General features: G+C 52.3%; 1 pseudogene; it reads left to right on the forward strand.

Moving 5' to 3' along the window:
* Positions 1-108: 108 nt before the first annotated feature.
* LOC132022515 (ADP-ribosylation factor-binding protein GGA1-like) lies at positions 109-1,997 on the forward strand (annotated as a pseudogene).
* The last annotated feature ends 4,003 nt before the right edge of the window (positions 1,998-6,000 follow it).

Raw genomic sequence — 6,000 nt, forward strand, 5'->3', positions numbered from 1 at the left:
TGGTTACTTGACTTTAATGCCTCAGTTTCTTCTTCTGTGAAAAAGCCAGAGTACCCCTCTCTTGAGGTTGTTGTGCAGATTAAGAAAGTTAATCCAGGCCCATGGCCGATGGAGCCCGCGATGGAGCCGGAGACTCTGGATGCGCGAATCAACAGAGCCATCAACGCCCTGAACAAGGAGCTGAATTGGACCAGCATCAACAGCTTCTGCAAGCAGCTCAACGAGGACTTTGAGGAGCCTCCACTTGCCACCCAGCTGTTGGCTCACAAGATCCAGTCCACCACAGGAGTGGGAGGCGATCCAAGCCCTGACGTTTCTGGAAGCATGCATGAAGAGCTGTGGCAAAAGGTTCCATGACGAGGTGGGTAAGTTCTGCTTTCTCTACGAGCTCATCAAGGTCATGTCTCCCAAGTACCTGGGCTTGCGGATGTTGGAGAAGGTGAAGAACAAGATCTTGGAGCTCCTCTATAGCTGGATGGTCAGCCTGCCCGAGGAAGTGAAAATTGCAGAGGCCTACCAGATGCTGAAGAAGCAGGGGATTGTGAAGTCTGACCTGAAGCTACCAGATGATGCCACTTTTCCTCTTCCTCCTCCATGACCCAAGAATGTGATCTTCGAAGAGGAGGAGAAATCCAAGATGCTGGCCCACTTGCTGAAGAGCTCCTACCCCGAGGACCTCCGAGCAGCCAACAAACTCATCAAGGACATGGTGCAGGGGGACCAGAAGCAGATGGAGAAGATCTCAAAGCAGGTGAGTGCCATTGAGGAGGTCAACAACAATGTGAAGCTGCTGACCGAGATGGTGATGAGCCACAGCCAGGGCGGTGCCTCAGCCTGCAGCAGCGGGGACCTCATGAAGGAGCTGTACCAGTACTGTGAACAGACGCAGCCAGCACTTTTCCGACTGGCCAGTGACACAGAAGACAATGGCGAGGTCTTAGCTGAGATCCTGCAGGCCAAGGACAACCTCACCCAGTACAACGTGTACAAGCAGCTGCTGAGGGGTGAACGGCGATGTGGCAGCTGGCTCCCTCCCTGGGAGCACCTTGGCCCTGCTGGACCTCTCTGGCCTGGATCTCCCTCCTACGGGCACCACCTGCCCTGCCGTGCCCACCTGCTTTACTGACCTGGCCAGCCCCAAGCAGCCTAGCACCTCAGTTTCCCTGCTTGATGATGAGCTCACATGTCTGGGACTAATCGACCCCATACCCCTTCCAGGACCAAGCTTGGACGGTGCCGGATGGAACAGCTTCCTGTCCTCTGATGGCACAGAACCCCCAGCCCCGCCTCGGGTCCCCAACATGGACAGCCAGCCCCCTGCACAGATGCCCCTGCCAGCGAGCAGTGGTCTGGACGACCTGGATCTCCTGGGGAAGACCCTCCTGCAGTAGTCACTGCCCCCAGAGCCCCAGCAAGTGTGGTGGGAGAAGTAGCAGCCAGCACCCCTGACTCACACTTCAGGACCTGCAGAATAAAAGCAACTGCAGCTCGCCCAGCTCCAGCGCCCCTGGCCTCTTCCACGCTGCCTCCCCTGAGCCCCCTGGGCCTCTGGCAGCAGCCCACGATGACTGAGCTCTCGCTGGCCAGCATCACTGTGCCCCTGAGTCCATCAAACCCAGCAGCATCTTGCCAGTGACAGTGTATGACCAGCATGGCTTCCAGGTCCTCTTCCACTTTGCCCGAGACTGGCTGCCTGGGCACTCAGACGTGCTGGTGTTGGTGGTTTCCATGCTGAGCACTGCGCCCCATCCCATCTGCAACATCGTTTTCCAGTCAGCTGTCCCCAAAGTCATGAAAGTGAAGCTGCAGCCCCCCTCAGTCACAGAAGTGCTGGCGTTTAACCCCATTGTCCACCCCTCAGCCATCACCGAGGTCCTACTCCAACCTCCAGAAGAAGGTTTTGCTACAAGCTTCTCTTCATCATGGGCAACCAGACCTACAACAAGATGTTGGATGTGGACCAGATCCCCTCACCCGAGACCTGGGGGAGCCTCTAGAACAGAGAGGTGGCGGGGAGAGGAAGGGGTAGCAGGATTGGGCACCATCTAGCCTGGGTGGGAGGCTGTGGTGGCCTAGGATACCCTTTGTTCCCATGGCGAGATCCCCTGGGCCTCTCCCCTGGAGAGGATGAGGGCTTCTCCCCTCATCCCTGTGGTCCCCCTTCTTCGTTGTCCCCCTCCCCTGCAGAGCTGAACCCAGCAGGAGGCTGGGCCTGAGTTCGCACTGCTGGGGACCTTCACCACAGTGGGGAGCCTGGAGCAGGGAGCAGCTGCAAGGCCCTAGAAGGACCTGGGGTCATGGCGGGAAGCGTGGCTGTCAGGCGGGGGCCAGGACCTCAGGCCCAGCCCTGACCCAGCCCGAGATGGGGTCATCCCCACTTGTCTCATGCCTTATGGGAAGGCCCAGCCATAACTTGGGGGCATGCTGGTACGGGAACCAGCTCAGGCCTTCTCCATAGGAACTGGATGACTGGGGGAGGGTGAAGCCTGCTCCCCCAGCTCTTTGCACTCTGTGGTGTGTGGTTTGACTCTTTGCTTTTCTTTCTCAGTGGCCCTGTGGTCACCATTTCAGGAGGCCCAGTTGGGGGAGCCCCCCACGGTCCCCACTCCTCATAGGGGTTTCACTCCACCCACCTGCCCCCTTTGCCGTCAGGCCTCCTGAGGGGCTGTGGAGGCTGTGGCTGCTGGCCCAGAGGTTGTGGCAGAGCTGGGTGTCACAGCTGGGGCCTCCAGGGCTCCTGGCCAAGGGAGGCCCTGCCCTGGAGTTCCTCAATGCATCTCCTTCAGTTGCCAGCTTCTGCTGGGGCCTCCCGTGGGCGCCTCCCCTCTGCCCATCCATCTGTCCGCGTCCGAGTGGGGTCGGTGTGTGAGTGAGAGCAGAAGTATTTATGGACATAAAAATGTCCTTTTTTCCTGGAAAAAAAAAAGAAAGTTAATCCATAAAATGAGCTTAGAAAAGTGCACAGCACATGGATCCCATCATATAGCATTAGCTGTTATCTTTGTGCCAATGGCCTACTTGACTCCTTGCTACAATTCTGAGGAAGCTTCTATCACAATCTCCGCTTTACAGCTGGCAAGATGAGGTCTAGAGAGTTTGAAGGTCTTGCCTGTGGTCCTACAAAGTCCTGTGTTGCAGAAGCTCTTCCCCTCGGACTCACGACTAACCCTCGGGCCTTGTGAGTCTCAACTCTTCATGAGGCCTCACAGTCTGCAGGGCTCCAAGCCTCCATCCATCTACTCTTTCAGGACGCTGTCAGGCACCTTTCTGCATCTTGTCAAAGCTGGAGGCCATTGACTGCTCCGGCATGCTGGCACTTGAGCCAGGTCCCTGACCTCTCATCAGCTTCTCAGGGGCAAAGCCTGTGCGTCTGTTCCCTTCTCTGTTCTTGGTGGAGAAACACTTCTGACCCACAGTTAGCTCTGCTGTTGGTATGGTCAAGACAGTGACCCCAGCTCATGCCTAGTGGGGGTGGAGGGCCAGGAACTTCAAGTGAAGTGAAGTATGGGGCATGGCAATCAGGGAGGCCCTGTCGCCCGGGGACCAGGTCAGACGGAATTGTGGGCCTGGGCCTGGTGACCCTGAGATAGAGGACATTCAGATCTTGACAAGAAACAGACCAGCAGGGTGGCCTTGGCTAGTCCCTCAACTTCTTTGGACCTGTTTTTCTCATTTGTACAATGGGAGGAAAGTCCAGTTCCCAGGAATGTGGTGAGATAAAATAACACATAGTGTGCAAGAATAATATGCATTTAGATGACTATAAGTAATAACATGGAATTGCCATATTGATTTAGACAGGAATTCTGGGCAATATAGACTTGTCTCTTTTTAGGTTTTGATCCCTTTTAAAAATGTCATTCTTGCCTTCCCTTAGTAAAGCTGTTCTTGTTTTTTGTTTTGTTTTGTTTTAGCAGCTCTTTCATGTTTTGACTGAGCTACAGAGATTAAGGGAACTATATTCGGGCCACAAACTGGTCATTGTGATGAGGGGCTGCCAAGGACCCAGGCAGATATGAGGAGCATTCCTCTTAGCTGGGCCCTAGAGTAGGAAACAGGAAAGACCGATGAGGTGACTCTGCTGGGGCAAAATATGGAGCAAGGGCCAGTTTGTCTAGTTTCTCTGTGTCTCAGGGTGGAGGACACAGTGAGTCAACTCCCTCATTCCCCACTTCCTCCCCCATCCCTGCTCTCCCCCTCCTCCCCTCCTCCAGAGAGCCTCCCCGCATTGTAGAGGCAGAAAGGCTGAAATTCCATTTTCCAGAACCCCTTATTCCCAGGGCTTTGGATGCCAATTAAGATGGCCTCCTTAGAAACAGGTGTGTGAGCTGGTGAGCATGGACATCAGGCAGAACTCACGTCCCTGTCCTTTTGTTTATTTTCTATGGACAAGCCCAGGGATGGGGACTTGGTGTTTCTGTGCAACATTGTCCTTGGGTCCCCTTTCCCAGCAGTGGGGGAGTTGGGTGGCAGCCCCAGCAACACTGGTGCCTGCTCCAGTGCAGCTTTGGTGGTATTTTCTCCAACTGAGCCCCTCCGCTTCACCAGCCCTCCCAGTGATTGCATTAGGTGCCTAAATCCCTGAATTAAATCATTTGGCATCTGGTTGGAATACCTAGAAGAGTTTTTGCTCCCGCTCTGAGTCTTGACTGGGGTGAATGAACTGAGGCCTTTGATGCTCTGGGCACCAGAGATGACACAGGCCTCTAATAGGACGGCTCCATTTTTGAAAATGACGCTCAGGAGCAATGCTTAAGGGGCAATGATCTGGAAGGAGCTTAAGCCCCAGGTGATCATGAGGAGCAGAGAGGCACCACTGACCTGCACCTTTCACACTGCCAGACAAGAGAAAAATTAACTTTTTTTTGTTCACTAGGCCATTGCATCTTCGGGTAATGGCAAGGTAGGGGTACCAAGTCACCATCAGGTGTGACATCTCAGTTTAGATTCGTTCATGGGGTTGCTCTCCCTTAGGACAGAGGGCTCCATATAGGAATCTAACAGACAAGATGCCAGAAAGTGAGAGTTGGAGTTAACGGAGGGGAGCAAGGATGAAGGAATAACTTCTGTGGTTCTCACATTGGGTTCCTGCTACACATCAGTGTGCCCACTCAAGGATTTAGAATAAAAAAGAAAATGGCAATCAATAATGTCCTTTTTGGGGCGCCTGGGGGGGTGGCTCAGTGGGTTAAGCCGCTGCCTTCGGCTCAGGTCATGATCTCAGAGTCCTGGGATCGAGCCCTGCATCGTGCTCTCTGCTCAGCGGGGGGCCTGCTTCCTCCTCTCTCTCTGCCTGCCTCTCTGCCTACTTGTGATCTCTGTCTGTCAAATAAATAAATAAAATCTTTTTAAAAAAAATAATGTCCTTTTTGATGCTGAAGGAAATTTAAATAAATGGGTAAGTGATTTCCATTTTAAGCTTTATTTCCACACATTTGGCTCTTTTGCCTTCTGTTTGCTAGCAGACACCACCAAATAAACTTAGATCAAACAAAATCATTTTCCTTAAGTACATAAATAAATACTTAAGTACATAAATATAAATATAAATATGTATGTGTGTGTGTATGTGTGTGTGTGTATGACCCATGCTTATTGTGAAAAATGCAAGACATATGGAAGATATGAGGCACAGATCTTACCTCATTCCAAAGCCCACTGCTTGGGGAATCCCAGTTAAACATTTGGTGTGTCCTCTTCTCTTCCCTCGCTCTTCCCTTGTAGGCAGTGGCATGGGGGGAGCTGACAAGATGGGTCTGAGGAGGTGGCTGATGTGGCTAGGAAAGGGGCTATGGAATTAAGTGAGTAAATAAGTAAATACATTGAGGATAATGGGAGTCAGGTTTCTAGCTGTTAGAGAAGGGAGTTACAAATTAAGGAGAAATGTTGAGAAATCTTAGCAATTGGATTGGAATTGGAGGTATTAGTGTGAACTCACGTTTTTAAAATCTATTTACACAGAAATGTATATTTATATATATTATATATACTTGTATGTGT

Source organism: Mustela nigripes, chromosome 7 (genome assembly GCF_022355385.1).
Source record: "Mustela nigripes isolate SB6536 chromosome 7, MUSNIG.SB6536, whole genome shotgun sequence".
Lineage (NCBI taxonomy): Eukaryota > Metazoa > Chordata > Mammalia > Carnivora > Mustelidae > Mustela > Mustela nigripes.